The sequence below is a fragment of the Lepisosteus oculatus genome, chromosome 3 (assembly GCF_040954835.1).
Source record: "Lepisosteus oculatus isolate fLepOcu1 chromosome 3, fLepOcu1.hap2, whole genome shotgun sequence".
Lineage (NCBI taxonomy): Eukaryota > Metazoa > Chordata > Actinopteri > Semionotiformes > Lepisosteidae > Lepisosteus > Lepisosteus oculatus.
This window is the reverse complement of record NC_090698.1, coordinates 14,657,981-14,673,867: the sequence shown is the minus strand read 5'-3', so window position 1 is coordinate 14,673,867 and position 15,887 is coordinate 14,657,981. Positions and strand designations below refer to the sequence as shown.

General features: G+C 37.4%; 1 long non-coding RNA gene across 1 annotated transcript in view; it reads right to left on the bottom strand.

The window, feature by feature from the left end:
* Nucleotides 1-7,833, bottom strand: part of LOC138237685 (uncharacterized) — a 50,969-nt gene extending 43,136 nt beyond the window's left edge. Inside the window, exons 1-2 of the long non-coding RNA XR_011189038.1 lie at nt 7,768-7,833; nt 7,618-7,651 (exon numbers count right to left, since the gene is read on the bottom strand). This is a non-coding gene — a long non-coding RNA (uncharacterized lncRNA). The remainder of the gene's footprint in view (nt 1-7,617; nt 7,652-7,767) is intronic.
* Nucleotides 7,834-15,887: the final 8,054 nt, after the last annotated feature.

Genomic DNA, 15,887 nt, shown 5'->3' with positions numbered 1-15,887 from the left:
TTTACGATGTACTGTACAGTACAGTATATCCACACATCAAGGAATTAAATCTAATTTTGGACAAGGACAAACTATTGAAACACATGAATGAAACAATCGTATAGTCAAGGTTGAAAGCACTGATGGTAGATTCAATTTTCAACACAATGTCAGATGAATCAGAGCAAGTGCTATAAATTTACAAGGCACAGAATCTGTGAAAAAAGATGATAAATTTAATCTTGCAATTAAATTTGCAATGTAGTACTTACAACTGTATCATAAAACGCACCTGATACTCAGTAAAATATTAATGTTTGCGAAATGCATTGATGGTGTTATTCAAATGTGCCTGAAAGCAATAAATCTTCTTTCTAGAAAATACAAACCTTCTAATGGGAACATATTTTCCCATTTCTTTGATTTATTTAAATGTAAATGGAAGGGCAATTAAAACAATTATGAAACCCCATCTAGGCTGGTCCTTTTTCCTTTTTTGTATGTAATCAGTACAGTAAATGTATAAGTTTACGTTTTTGTTTTTGTTTACGTTTTTACTTCTGGTATGAATGAATGTCACCTTTTCCAACAGGTTTCAGATGGACCTGCTTTAGGACTGGCTTCCTCGTGTTCTGAAAGTAAGTCTGTAGCATAATACTCTTTAAAGCTCTAATAGCTGCTATAAATGCAAGGGCTAATGAGTTAGTGTTTATGCTCATTTATTGGCATTATTCAGCCTTGCAAACTATCAGGTCTTTGGGTATACACTTGGATCCACTGATGTCACCTCAGAAACAACTGACTTGGGCTAAAGGTTAGCAGGGTCAGTACTGGTGTTAAACGTTCCCCGGTATTTTTATTATTAATAACAATTAATGGAAATTCAATTGCATTTTTAATGTCTGAAATGGGTCAAAACAAACATCTTGTTCTACAAAGTTCAGGAAATTCACACTGTTATAGCAGCCATAACAATCACAGATCTAACAATCTATCACAATTCTATTTCAGACCCTGTTATATCTATGAAAGTCATTTAAAAAACACTTGATAATCCTTTTAAGGGTACTGGAATATCAAGTCAGAGCATTCTGGTGTAAGAGGGTACTAGGGGATGGCACGGTGGCACAGTAATAAGCATTGCTGCCTTACATGCTGGGGTTCTGGGTTCAATTTCTGGGGTGTTATGTGTGTTCACTTTGTTTTCATGTGGGTTTTCTCTCACAGTCCAAAGACATACTGGTAGGTTAATTTTCGTCTAGAAAAAATGGCGCTGGTGCGAGTGTGTGTATCTGCTCCCGCACGACCCTGAATTGGATAAATCAGTTAGAACGTTGATGGATGGAGGGCAGTAGGATCAGGCAAAATGGAGATTCTTGTCTGAACCCAATTCCCCAGAAGACCGTGAAGAATAACATGTTTCTCACAACCTGACCAGTTGTGAGACGAGAATTGGTCAAGAGACAGTTTAAAAACCAGTAAGAAGATTATTCTAATGCTTGGTTTTATCTGCACTCTGGAATACAGAAGATTGCAAACTCTCCAAAGAGAAGGGAGATGGAAGTCAGACAAAGGACAAACTTAGTGAGTTTTGAGTAGAATTTTATGGGTTGAGCAGAGTCTCAAAAGAGAAATATTAGGGAAACCGGTAAGCAGATTAGCTGTCAGGTCAGTGCTAGTGAAGGACTTTGAAGACGCTCAGAAAGCGCTGCACTGTAAATTGCACAAGATTGTACCTTATGACTGCATTTGTGTGTATGTTTTCCTGGGCCAGAGAATTTTAAAGATGCTGTTACGACATGCCCAGGTGCTAGGGTGTCACAGTGGTCATGTATTAAATGATTCTTAATAACTTTGGCCTTAAGTACATTGTCACTTTACTGTATACAGTTACATTAGATGACAGCCTTCATGTTCAGAGAAATAGACCAATATGTTTCAATGTAGATTCAGTGCTTTCACACATTAATTAGTTTGGTGCGTTTGAAGGAGACACAGGAAACTAAAGCATGTCTCATGGGATATGTGCTGTATTAAAATGAGCACAGTGCTTTTTAAGGGTGCCTCAAAAATATGTTTTGTTCTCCAACAGGCTAAAATGACTCAGCAAAGAAAGACATAAACCACTACAAAGTAAATGGAGTTCAGAAATATATATGAAAAAACCTGTTGTTTGTGCACTGCCATTTTTCAGTTTAATTCCTGAAGATGAGAAGGTGTTTTGTGGTTGTGCAAAAATGCTGTAGTATACAGTTAATGCTTGGTTTTACCAAGTACATCATCAGTTAATGGTTTTGTGTTTTCCTAAATCTCTGTAATTTGTGTTTCTGAATGAAAGTAACTAAGGGACCTCAAAGCAACTCAATGGCTACAATAAGATGCATTTTACCCTCAGTAGGTCTAGAGTAGTACTTTATCCTAAGTCCTGAATGAGTAATTCACAAAGTTATTCGCGAGCCTGCTGCCCTCTTCCTCTTGAGCCCCCGACTGCAAAATAATACTCCGGACTTCTTTTGCACCTGCTTCACCAAACTCAACTATGTTGTTCGCAAAGGACCTTTGTGAACTACTTTTCCACAAAAGCACAAGAATATACAGTGAGACACAGCACATCTGTTCACTGCCAACCGAGCTGAGGTTCTGAGGTCAGCAGGATTTAGTCAGGGGAAGTGAGCTGTAAGAAACTGATGGCAGAAGACACTCAATGATTGATTGTGGTGCTGAAGCTAAGAGGCTGATGAGGGTTGTGGAGCTCAATACTAAGTGCAACACAGGGCACAGAAATGACGGCAGCGCATAGAAGAGATAATGTGTAGAGTGCAGCTGAAGTAACCTACAGTATTCCTTTCATGGGACAGAATTTTTAAGTAATCTTAAATTTCAATTCCTTTTATAAATAAGGTGTTGACATGCTATTTTTAATGTTAGAAACAGATATTAAAATTACTATATAGTATGTCCTAATCCCGTGATGAGGATTAAGTATATGGTTCATGCCATGCTCAGGATTAGGGCTTTGCTGCTAATATGCTATAATTAACTTATAGTAGAGGTTGTTTTTGATCACATTTAAGTAACTCTATTATTAAAAAGCATACAGTATGTCATTTATAAATGCCATCAGTTATCCCTAATCTAAAGTTTTACATATTTAACCAAGCATATATTTTGCCACTTACAGACTGGGTTGGAATGACTTGTCTAATGTCTAATGACTTCAGTTAAACTGATTCAGCTGCTGCTCAGTTCCTCAATCTCCAGAGGTCAAATAATACTTAGAATTAAGTTAACCAAATTTCCACTGTAGATTGTTTCAGAGTCTAACAAGTTCAGCACATTAACTACAGCAATTATAAAGTCTTTCATGGCATGGGGTTAAAGTTGTGGGAATAGCGGAATTCGTTTTTTTTTTTAACAGCTGCTCACACAAAAACATAGCACAACATTTTGCAGAGCTATTATTGTGATTTAAAACATTCTTTCAGATGTGCTGCTATCCTGTAATTGCACTGGTCTATTTTTAAGGGACATGACTGAGGCATGACTAAGTGGCAGAGACTTAAATGTCAAGGATAACGGGGCTTGTACATATACAGTATATACATGTACTTTTAACCCCAATGATTCAGCTACCATAATCCCCTTGCCAAAACGCTTCTAAAACGTGCCATTTTAAACACTTTGAAAACTGTAATGCCAATTTCCTTCACACCAAAGGCTTCTAATAGCAATAGACTTGCTCACTGGGATACATTGATCGGGCAGTGTATAAAAGGTGTATGCACCTTTAATTTTTTATTAACTTGGAAAAGCAATATTCCAGGCTTACTTTTATAATTGTTTGAAATTAATGCTAGTTATGTTTGAGAGAAATATGTTTTTCCTTTTTTACAATTATGTAGGTCTCCAGAAATGCAGAAATCATTTAGGTCTACATTTCAGAATCCCAGATGTTTAAGGTTTACTATTGAAATGAAAGACACAATTTTACTTTATTTTTGTGTGTACCTGGTTTCTACTGATTACAGACAAGTTATATTTATGTTACATGTAAGATTACCCTACAGAATCATTTGCATAGAAAATGTAGGCCTTGCTCAGCTAAATGGATTGTGTTTAGCTAATAAGCAGCAGAAGTTATTGCTATAAAAGGAATGCTATTATACTTGGCAAGACTTTGACAAATGTTCCAGCTTAGTAAACAATTGTTTCAATCATGTAATTGCAGAAAAATAAAATTACAAGACCCTTTACCATTGGTGATGCCCAGCCCTGGTCCTGAAAAACCTGTGTATGTTTTTCCATCACAGATCAACAGATCAGCGCTCAGTTCCTTAGCTGAACATTTCATTGAATTCATAATTTGATTTTAAAAGCTCTTAACAAAGCAGAGATAGTTCAGGTAAGTGTTAAGTCACACTGACAGGTCCTTTGGAATGAAAACCTGATGACGCAGACCCTGCAGGATGAAGTTGAGCAAAGTTGTGCTCTTCTCGTGTCTTACAGTGTCCTCATTCTGAACATCTTAACTCACAGAAAAGAAGTGACACTTCTGCCTGACCTTGGTTATGCTTCAGTTATGTTCCACAGAGGCATGATTTCATTTGCATTTGCACATACATTTTATTTTTATTCTGAACATAAAAAGCATATTTTTTCCAGCATTAAATCCTACTGTTTACTTTTTAAAGATTACAAATCCATAATGAACTGCAATTTGCAAGAAAGTGTGCGGACCAGTGATAATGATGACCCACAGGTTTGAATTACAGATCACATTAAACCTTTATAATTCAGTTCCAGTTCAAAAACACCAACATGCTGAGCCCTACTTGGTCAATACCTGACTCCATTAAGTCCCTACTGTTTTCCATTTGTTGCTTTTTCCTTTTAAAGAACCTCCTAAAATGCCTGGCTGGCATCTCGATGTCCTCATTGAAACGTTTTTCCTCAAACCTCTTTGTATAATTAGGATTGCATGCTGTTCATATTGCTCAACCAGGCTTGATCTCTCTTTGACATACGAGTATGAAATGTGGCTCATTGCACAGAAAACCTCTCGCAATCCAAAATCTCACGCTGACATAATTGTATGACTGAATGTTCCAATCAGAAAACAGGAAATCTGTTTTTATTTTTTGGTATTTAGAATGAAAGCTCAAATTTGTAAAGCTCAGGACTTTGCAACTTGATATTAACCATAGGACATTAATGGAGATTAGATGAAATGATGTGTCCCCTTTATGAAAAATGAAGTTGTACTCCCCTGCAGGACAATTTGCTCTTGGTCGCCTGTTATTACATGATTGAATAAGGCTTTTGCTTAAGAAGCTGTTTCTTTTTGTCAGTATAATTGATTTATAATTGCTATATGTAAGACAAATGTGGGGGGTTATCATAGCAAGAGAACTCTTGTGTATGCTCATTAAGTTTCTGTGCACACTTCAGTTCCCCGGGATGGACATACCAGTTTTCCACTTCCCTACTCCTATACTCAATTCTAATTACAAAGGATGGTAGAAAATTGCTCTGGAAGTCACCTCGCTGCAGGCACTGCCATTTTACAGCAGAGTGGACACTCACTATTGAAAGGCATAGAAACACATTGTGCTCTTTGCCCTGCCTGAGCTGGGCTATCTGTGTGTGCAGGTTTAGAAGCCGTGTGAGTGAAGACTAAGTGAAACAGTGTTAACTTCAGATGATACAGTTAGGGTTTGAGAAACCAATAAGCAAAAGTAAAGTAATAACTTTTGAGAAAAGGTCCTGTAAGGACACTGGTGACTGTGATCTGCAGTAGTATAAAACAAAATAATGGAATGACAAAATGTCACGTCAACAACAAATGGGAGATGGGAGAACTAGGACTAATAACGTCCTTTACTGACACATTGAAGGAGCTGGAACTTTTTAGTCTCGAGCAGAAACTGAATTCCACTGTCTCAGAAGAGACCAGAAAGCTCCTGGTGATTGGAGCCTAATTCTAATGGAAGTCAATGAAGGCCAAGAGTCCAAAGAGTACAAGTGGCTTGTAGATGTGCAGGGTTAACAGGTCAATGATGCAGTCAGGTGCCAAACCTTCAAGTTAAGCAACATTTTCAATATTAGGAAGGAGGAAAAAATCCAAATGATATTTTATTTTACCAGGTAAGTCTATTTAGAGAACACATTTCGATTTACAATGAAGACCTGGTGCCCCATTTACTCAGTTTTGGACCGACTGAATGAAGACCATTGAAAAAAGGTACAACAGCAGCACCGCATCCAGGATTTGGGTTTAAATATCTTCTGTCCAGCCCTAGAGTCCCGAGCCCTAACGACCACTCCAAAACCAATATTCTGAACCTTCAAATGTCTTGAGTGTGATTCAGTATTATCCCATGGGATACTCTCCCTCCTACCTGAGTGTCATGGCAGGGAAGGTATAGCTAGATAGTGCTATAATATCCAGTTAACAAGGACCCTGGGACTGTACAGTAAACTGCAGTTTACTGTATCTCCAGATGCTAAGGATAAATGCTGTGTAAGGATCTCTATATTAACTGCTAAGTGAAAATATTGCCCTTAGGCCCAATTCCTATTATGCAATTATACTTGAAAAGTTTATTGTGTCTTAATACATTATTCTTTTATACATTTTGTACCTAATTATAAAAAGCCGTAAATTTGAATACAGCAATGGTTTATTTAGATTATTGGTTACAGTTTGTGAATGTTAAACAACAAACACAGTGGCACAAGATGTTACCTTCCATTACCATTATATTATTATTATAACGAAGTAGAGAAAAAGTAAAAGTATTCTGGTAAAGTTTTTCGGCACTGACTGCAATTGCTCTTACCATAGTGTGAATTGGAATACCTATTACAGCACCACTTATAAAAGCTCTATTTTACTTTTTTACAAGAACCAGGTGATAGAATTATACAGAAGGTCCCGCAAAAATACAGTGATGCATTTACAGTTTTCCCTTTAGTCCCTTCCAAAAATAACTTAAAAGACCCCAGGACTGCAACAGAACATAGATAACAGGGTTATTTTGTGTGGTGCCATCATGTCACAGATGAGTGGTTTCTTCAGGAGGATGTGTTCAGCAGGGAGTTGAAAATGTTTCTGAAGCTGATGAGGCAGAGAACCCTGAGTATGTGATGCTGAGGTGGGTAGCATTGGGACTGAAGTTCACTGGCTTCCCTGCAGAAGGCCAGTGCATTGCTTGCTGGTGTATGTTTTATATTGTGGGTATACAATCTCAGTGACCGGATGTGTCTGGAAGGAGTTCTTCACGAGTGCAGTACAGATTGCGGTGTTACATGGATGCAGTGCAAAAAGTTTGAGAAACTAGAACACAAGCAGTTACAGTAAGTTTGGTGACCTACTAGACAAGTGTTTTTTTCTTTTACTTATCTATACTGTAGAGATATTACAATTTTTTATCTGCCTTACATAGTTACATTTGAGCTATTTGGTATTTTTGTTACAATTTTTAAAGTTTTGTCATTATTAGTAGGTGTGACTAGAGACTCCATTTCCAGATCAACTGGCACTAGGGAGGTATCTACATACACATACACATACACAAATATTTCACTATCTAATAAAAAGGCAATTAATCTGGTTTCAAACGTAAAAAAAAACTTTACCCAGTCTGGAATTCCATCGACAGCTTTGCTTGCTCTGTGGGAGCACACACAGAGAAAAGTAAGGTTATTCACGTATGGTCAAAATTAAACATTAACTCAAACCAAAGTGTTTAACTCGCGTGTTTGAAACGACTTGTTTTGATTTCTCACCGGCAAAATACTTTCTCTCGCAACCTGTAGGACCCAAACCTTAGCATGGCAACAGGGGCTGACTTGGTACTGCCTGTTCAGGGTTGCGCATGCGTGCATTGATTTATAAGAACATACCGTTAAGAGGGCATAGTATTTTCCTTAAAACATTTATGTACATAAAAAGAGTTAATAATATGTGACGTGTTTAATTGCGTATTTACTGGAGAAAGGTGTATATCAGAATTCTCATTATTATTTTGTAGAATATTATATGCTTTATAGTGGAATATTCTAGGGGGAGGAGTTTAACCTAGAAAAGGAGTTCCTCAAGCTAGGAGAAGAGAGATAGGAGGAAGTTGGAGGTTTTGTGGTTTTTCCCCTTTGGTTAGTTGGTATTTTTCACTGTTTTTTTTTTTTTGGGTGGTGTGGACTTTGGGGACACAGTTCCTCACAATTAACACCATTACACTTCTTTGCAATTGTGACTGTGCCATCATTATTGCAGCAATCCATCTACTCCTCTAAACTTTCGAAGGATGGGATTGTGGCAGTAGGGGTAGAGAGGCCTTCAGTTACAGATGGAAAACCTTTTTCAGAAAAGAAAGACAAGAGAATTGCTGCAGTGCTTTTGGAAGATTCTTAATGCTTCTTGTGCTGTGCTTTTTTGCTGTGTTATCTTTAGATGTTTGATATTATTTTAGTTCCTGCTATTTTGTTCTGTTTTCCATGGCACATGTCTTACAGTGTACTTCTGGCTATGCATTAGCGTTACTGTCATTTGGTAATTTTTTTTAACTTGCATGACTTTTCCATTGAGCATACAGAAAATGTAAACTTTGTATATTTTGTAAGTTGCCCTGGCAGAAATGGTGGGAATTATGAATTGTATCCTGGGTGGAGTAATGCTGTTGTATTCTTGAGCAAAATACAGTACGTTATTCAATTTGTTTCAATAAAAAGTGCAGCTATACTGTATCTATACATGTATTGCTTTAGATCTGTGGTTCTTAACTTCTACTGCAGCCTGCACCCCTTTGGTTCTTTAAATATCTTCTCGCACCCATTATCAAAAATTGTTCAAGTACGGTTGGTCATTTCTTTAAACCTAATATAAAAATGATTGTATATAATAAAAGAGATTGATAATATACTGTAATTCTATTTTTACAGTAAAATCAAGAATCCTTGGGAAAGCCAAGGATTCTTATAGCCAGCAGCCATATCACTCTGCAACTCGCACCTGGTAACTCACTGAAGCTAAGCAGGTGTGAGCCTGGTCAGTACCTAGAAAGGAGACCTCCTGGGAAAAACTAAGGTTGCTGCTGGAAGAGGTGTTAGTAGGGCAAGCAGGGGGCACTCATCCTGCAGTCTATGTGTGTCCTAATGCCACAGTATAGTGACGGGGACACTATACTGTAAACAGGCGCCTTCCTTCAGGTGAGATGTAAAACCGAGGTCCTGACTCTCTGTGGTCATTAAAAATCCCAGGGCGATTCTCGAAAAGAGTAGGGGTGTAAGCCCACGTGTCCTGGTCAAATTTTCCATTGGCCTTTACCAATCATGGCCTCCCAATAATCCCCATATATGAATTGGCTTCATTACTCCGCTCTCCTCCCCACTAATAGCTGGTGTGTGGTGAGCGTTCTGGCGCACTATGGCTGCCGTCGCATCATCCAGGTGGATGCTGCACATTGGTGGTGGTGGAGGGGAGTCCCCATTACCTGTAAAGCACTTTGAGTGGAGTGTCCAGAAAAGCGCTATATTCTGTAAGTGTAAGTTATTAATATTATTACTATCTTTTTTTAGGTTTACCTACAATTTGATGAAAGATCTCATGAAACAATGAAGTGTCCTTACATGATATTTTGTGAAATCTGTGTTTTCAATGATTTACCTTCTACAAACATCTGGCATCTAGTCTTGTACCCCCAGAAGGTCCAGGTAAAGAACCACTGCTTTAGAGAAATTTATCATTAAAATTAATAGTAACAGTAAGAGTAAAATAACTAAAATGGCCGTTGGTCACACACAAAAAGAACAGGACTAATCATCACTGGACAGGTTTGATGAAGCAAAGATAGAGCTTTGTACAGAAGAACATACCCGGAGAGTTCTTCATCTAGTGACAAAGGATGTTGATAACAACTACAATGTTATTTTATTCAGAGAGACATTTTATACCATGCAATAACACAGCCAATTTGATATTATCTCATTCATAATTGTAAACTGCTTCCCTATTCATTCGATAACAAGATTCCTTAAAATTGTTTACAAACCTGAGATTATGTGTATAATCTCATTTTCTGAAATTATTTACTGAAGTATCATGAGGAACAATTTCTTTTATTGCAATATGCAAACATATCTACAGTACTTCTTGTGTTTAATTAGAAATACATTTAAATTAGCTGATACACTTCTAGAAACTTGCACATACATATGAAAAAAAGCAAGTGAAAAGGGCAATGGCAAAATGCACATTAATACTTTAATTTTCTGAAGGAGCTGGCCATGGATGGTCTTTTTTATGAAAAGGATAGTATCTCAATAAAAAGTTTTGGAAGTCTGCAACACAAATGCATTGCTAAAAATACAGAAATGTTTCAGTCTTTTAAATAAAAAAAAAAAAAACTTTTCATGGTGCACTCCACATTGATTTTCTACTACCTGCTGACTGGGCAGGTTCATCTGAGAATTTACCTGCCTGCCATAAAGGCACCTGGAGTTATGTTATTTAAAGTGTGTTTTAAATTTGGGCCACATGTGACTTTAATAATGCACTGCATTCAGGAGAGAAGTGTCATTCCTACAGAGCCTGTTATTGTAGTCATTTAGATGTGGGCAATTAAGGCTGAAAAGTCCCCCACTTGCTGTAGACAAGAAACCTTTGGGAATATAAGTAATTTTTACAAATAAACATTTTTAGTTTTTGATATTTGTGAATTTCTATAAAAACAAAATAATAAACCCCCATGCTAATCAGCAGGTAGTGGTGGAGCTACTTCGTAAATTTAAGCTTTTCTGAATCTAACCTTGTCAAAATGCAATAACATTTTAAAAAGTTCCTGTGTTAACAACATGACGCACAAGCAGACCCAGGGGTTTATATGTCATGTTCAACAAACTCAGCCTTATGCATTGACCAACGGAAACTGAATCTTGGTATAAGTATAGCAGCACAGCATACTGTTTCTGTGGATCAATGGATAACAACATATACATGTACAATAGCAGGGTATTACAATATTTTTTTTAATTCTTTTATCAATTATAGACTTCTTAAAATCACGATCTATGAACTTCATCAATGCATTCTCCTCTCCACTGATAGCTTATGTGTGGTGAGCATACTGGTGCACTCTGGCTGCCGTCGTTATCATCCAGGTGGGGCTGTACATTGTTGGTAGTGGAGCGGAGTCCCAGTCACCTGTAAAGCACTCTGATTGGAGTGTCCAGAAAAGCACTGTATAAGTTTGAGGATTATTAAGTTAAAAAACAAAACTGCTGTTTAATAGCAGGGATCTTAAAAATCATGGTTTGGCTCAGGTGTAGCGTGTTAAATCTTTATTTGAGATAAAAAGCCTGAGGAAAATGTGCGGGTGAACTACAGAAGGTCGTTGAGACACATGCAACATGTTTTAAAGGTTTTCTCAGTTTTGAGCCTGACCCCTGCTGAGCTCATTGTCTTGTTCAAGGCGCCAAAGCAGTGCAGGAAGCATTAGTTCTGTCACATGCTCAAAGCCATGAAGCAGCAATAATTAACAAGGTAGGTGTTCAACCATTAACTCAGACAAATACAAAGTGATCCATTAATCATGCAAAATTATCAGAGAATTGAAAAAAGGGGATAATTGTGGCTTAATTTCCATGCTTGCTTCATTTTCATTCAGAAACTCTTGATTAGGCTGAGTCCACTCTGTTGTTTGCATCATTCATTTCCAAGTGTTGTCCCTTTACTGACAACTTTTCTAATGACATTAGAATAAAAAAGAAGGGGTTTGATAAATCTGTTAGAACTCAGGAGAGTCCAAATGTCCTAATAGAGAAAACCAGGGGGCAAAGCAGTCTCACCAGGAAACCTGAGTTCTGCTGGGAATTATGCTTACCGTAGTCACCTGGACGCTGGCTTGCAACTTCTCATTTATTTATCATGTTACTAATGGAAGTAAAAACAATAGGAAAAAGAACACAAATTTGTGTAAGGAAACAGTTTTACATCAATACATCTTAAAGGACGCTGAGGCTCTGACTTTTAATTTAGAGATAGTGTACCTTTCTGGATTGAGAACAGTAGATCATACTGTATGCCTTTAACTTAATTTGAAGTCCCTACATCTCAATCCAAGTCAAACTCAAGCAAGGGTTCAGGCTTCAGTCAACATGGAGTATCGCATATACTGTAGGTACCTGTCTGTCACAATCTGTTACTGTCCCAGGCAAAAGAAATAACATTTAAATTGAATCCTTCAGTCTATTCCTAAAACTTGCACGGAAGGTTGACCACACAAACAGATTTGAAGGAGCTCTGAAGATATCCTGCAGTGAGCTCTCCTAATGGTACAAAATGGTTTTTTATGGATACCTAATGGTTCCATCATCAATGAAAAATGATATCTGTCATGAAAAAAATGAGACTCCATTGAGCTGTCAAACCCAGAGGAGGAATATGGTTGGCTGGCCTTAGCCAGAAATCTAGCGAACTACTGGTGAAATTCAGAAGAGGTGAGAAAGGCTGGAGCCATGTAATGGCATCTCTGAGATACTGGTTACTGATAATGGAACACACTTTTCAGTAAGAACTGGCCAAGCAATCAAAGTCCAAAGTAACAAAAAGCAATGAACAATATGATAAAATGGTGGAAAGACCCATACTGTAACCTACAAGATGCACTGCACAGAGAGAGGAGGAGGCAGCTTAAAACTGCACACACGCAACATGTTGAGGAAAGAATTATAGTCTCAACCTTTTACTGTCAGCAGCAAAAAGCACAATGTGGTTTTAACACAGTAGTTTTTTCTGTAGTGAAAGTGAAGCAAAGCTTGTCTGAGATTGTAAAAGAACAGTGGCACTGTGCAATCCAGCATGATGGAAATGATCTTCAATATTAAACAATGCAGTGGGATAACCTTTTTACTAAGATGTGGGTTTGGTGAGGGCAAGAGTGTCATGCAATGAGCAGGCACTACTTTGAAACTTAAAAGAAGTAAAAGAGGAGAACAAATGTTTAATTATTGATAACCTATCTCCTTAATTAATCAATATAATAATCACATATATAGTTCTGACAAATTAGACACTTAAACAAGCTCATTAAAGCACAAGGATTTAGACTAGAGCCGGAACCAAATCAAGACTTCAACCAAGCCACTCTACCAGTCTCACATTACGAAGCACCAGTTCCTGGCAGCTTTTTCTTTGGGAGAAGGAGGGGCCTTATGAAAATGCAAAGCCCACAAGTTCCAAGTTTACAATTTGTAATTGGGAGGCCAGTCAAAACATCGAAACTATTTACCGGATATACAGGCTGGCCAGGGGTCAGAGAAATTATGCTGCTCTGATGTTTCCTTCTATTAAAATCTAAGATGGGTGATAATACAGTATGTGTACTTATACTGTATACTGCAGACATATTACAAATATATTAATTTTGCAATGTTGAATAGCAAAACTGCCTGGAAGTCTCAAGTCTCTGTGAGACTTTACATTTTTTGCACTTTAATTGTGTGAATATACTGAGGAACCTATTGAATGACATATACTATATTTTAGTTTAACTTAAATGTATGCAATAAGGTACCATGTATTGTATTTGCATTTCCTCTATTTGTAAATTTTAAAATAAGTTTCCTTATGCTTGATACAATTGGTTGGTTATTTCAGGTAAAGGTTTCAGCTTCTTACTTGTAATGATAAAAAAAATAAATCAATAATGTGTTTGGGAAGAATTTATTATGGCAAAGAAAATGACATATTTCTAGCCAGAACAAACTCATCCCACACATAAAACACTCAGTATTCATTTTAAACTAGGTTGTAGTATTGTCAGTTTACTGGAACTCATCTGCAACAACCTGATGGCTGTTTCCAAGTATTGAAAGAAAAGAAGAAGGCGCTTCTGTGAGTGAAAATTCAGGTATGAGTATGTTACTGTATGTTTGGGAGAAAAGAAAGAAAACGATGAATTTCATCTCGCATTCTGTTACTGTCAGGAGATTACAAAGGAATTCATAGTTCAGATTATATAAAACGACTATATGTCTTCCTTAACTAATAGCAACAGCAGTTCTTTCTTTAAAGTCCTTTTCATCTTTCCCGCACTACATGAAACAGTGTTCAAAGTACAACCATGTGGCACCTGGTATAGCTCTTCACACAAAAGCAAAACCCCTAGGTTCTCTTGAACAAATTTCTGTGTTCTGTCTGCAAACAGCATTACAGCTTTCCTGAAGCTTACTGAGATTAAAGTTGAAAGAATATACAAAAGGTTACAAACAATAGCAGACCGTTCAGCCCATCTAACGTGTTCGTTTGCTAGTATGTCATTGATCTGAGCAACAACATGAGTAGGTAACATGTTGCATACTCTCACAGTCCTTTGTGTGAAGAAGTACCTCCTGTCCTCACTTTTAAATGCACTTTTCCAAAGTTTAGGCAGCCAGTACTTGAATGAATTACAAAGAATATGTTGTTTTCCTGCTGTCTGCAGCTGAGAGATGTATTCCTGGGGTTAAACGAATGTTCTGCACTGACAAGGAACAAGAGCTGAATCTTTTTAGTCTTTAACTAAAGACTGCAAGGGGACATACTGTAAGTGAGGTATTCACAGATACGAGGTACTGTATCTGCAAAGTCAACCGTATACATTTAATCAGAATGTATAATATTTCATCAGAAAATTAAAACAATCAATTAACTGATGTACAGTAGAGAGGACACAAGTTCAAACTACAGGGAACTGCACTTAAAGCTGAGAGCAGGAAGTACTTCTTTACATAAAAGGTTGTGGGAGTCTGGAACAAGCTACACAGTCATGCTGCTGGACTCAAAACCTTTCTTTCTTTCAAGACTCAGCTGGATGAGATCTTCATGACAAATACATACCAAAAAGCAATTAAGCCAGTGCATACAAATGGCCCTCTCTTAGTACCAGATGTCCTTACACTTATATTTCTTATGACTAATAAATAACTGTTCTGCGAAGCTCACTTATTCCACCAAGCAAGAATCACAGAAGGTGTGAGTAGTCTATACATTCTTAGGTCTTTATACTGCATAATTCTCTGGTTGGGTAAAATGCACTTTAAAAAGTTATTTTTTTTTGTTTTTCCCCAAACGTCTGTATCTTAATATACATTCAAGGGGCGTACAGGCTTTTCAAACAGAATTTGGGAAGTGAAAGAATCTTATAGTGCCCTTTTGACTGAAGTCAGTCTTGATGCACAGAGAAAATAGCATTGCTTTTCTCACCTGACGTTGCACATGAAACAGACTTACATCAAGCTTCTGCTTTATTTTGTTGTAAGTCATTTCCACCTGTCAGGGCTTCGTGGTTGCACTGTCATATTCTAGGCAGGTCACAGCACTTGCAATAAAGGAAATGACATTTTTGGGGCCACCTACTCTACCAATTCCGCATAATGTTCCTGTGTTTTTTTCTTGCAGGTAGCTTCAGTCAAGTTTGTAGACAGATCACAACTTTTGTCATCAGTTTCTGAATTAACAATAAGCTTGATAAATCAGGTAGCACTTTTGCTTGTTTGCTTTTTTAAACGGAAATTCCTGCTTCTGCCAAAGATAGGCTTTTTCATGCCTGTACCGTCTCCCCAGTGTTTTGGACTATATCAGCTCAGATATCACGTGGTTTCAAGACATTATGCTGGAAAGGTTGAAATGGGATTTTCAATTGGACTGTTCTCCTCTGGGCAGTTTACTACATGCGGAGTTATAGCGATTGGATCTTATGTCACTGTGTTTGTAATCAATATATCTGATTGCAGTTGCTGAAAGCTATGACCTCTAAAGCCTGATCCTGTTTTGTTACTGTTGCTGAGCTGAAGAGCTGGAGCTCCTGTTGTGTTTCTAGTAAGCTTTTGTCAACAGCTTAATGCAGCATTTTTACAGTACTGTCTATGTT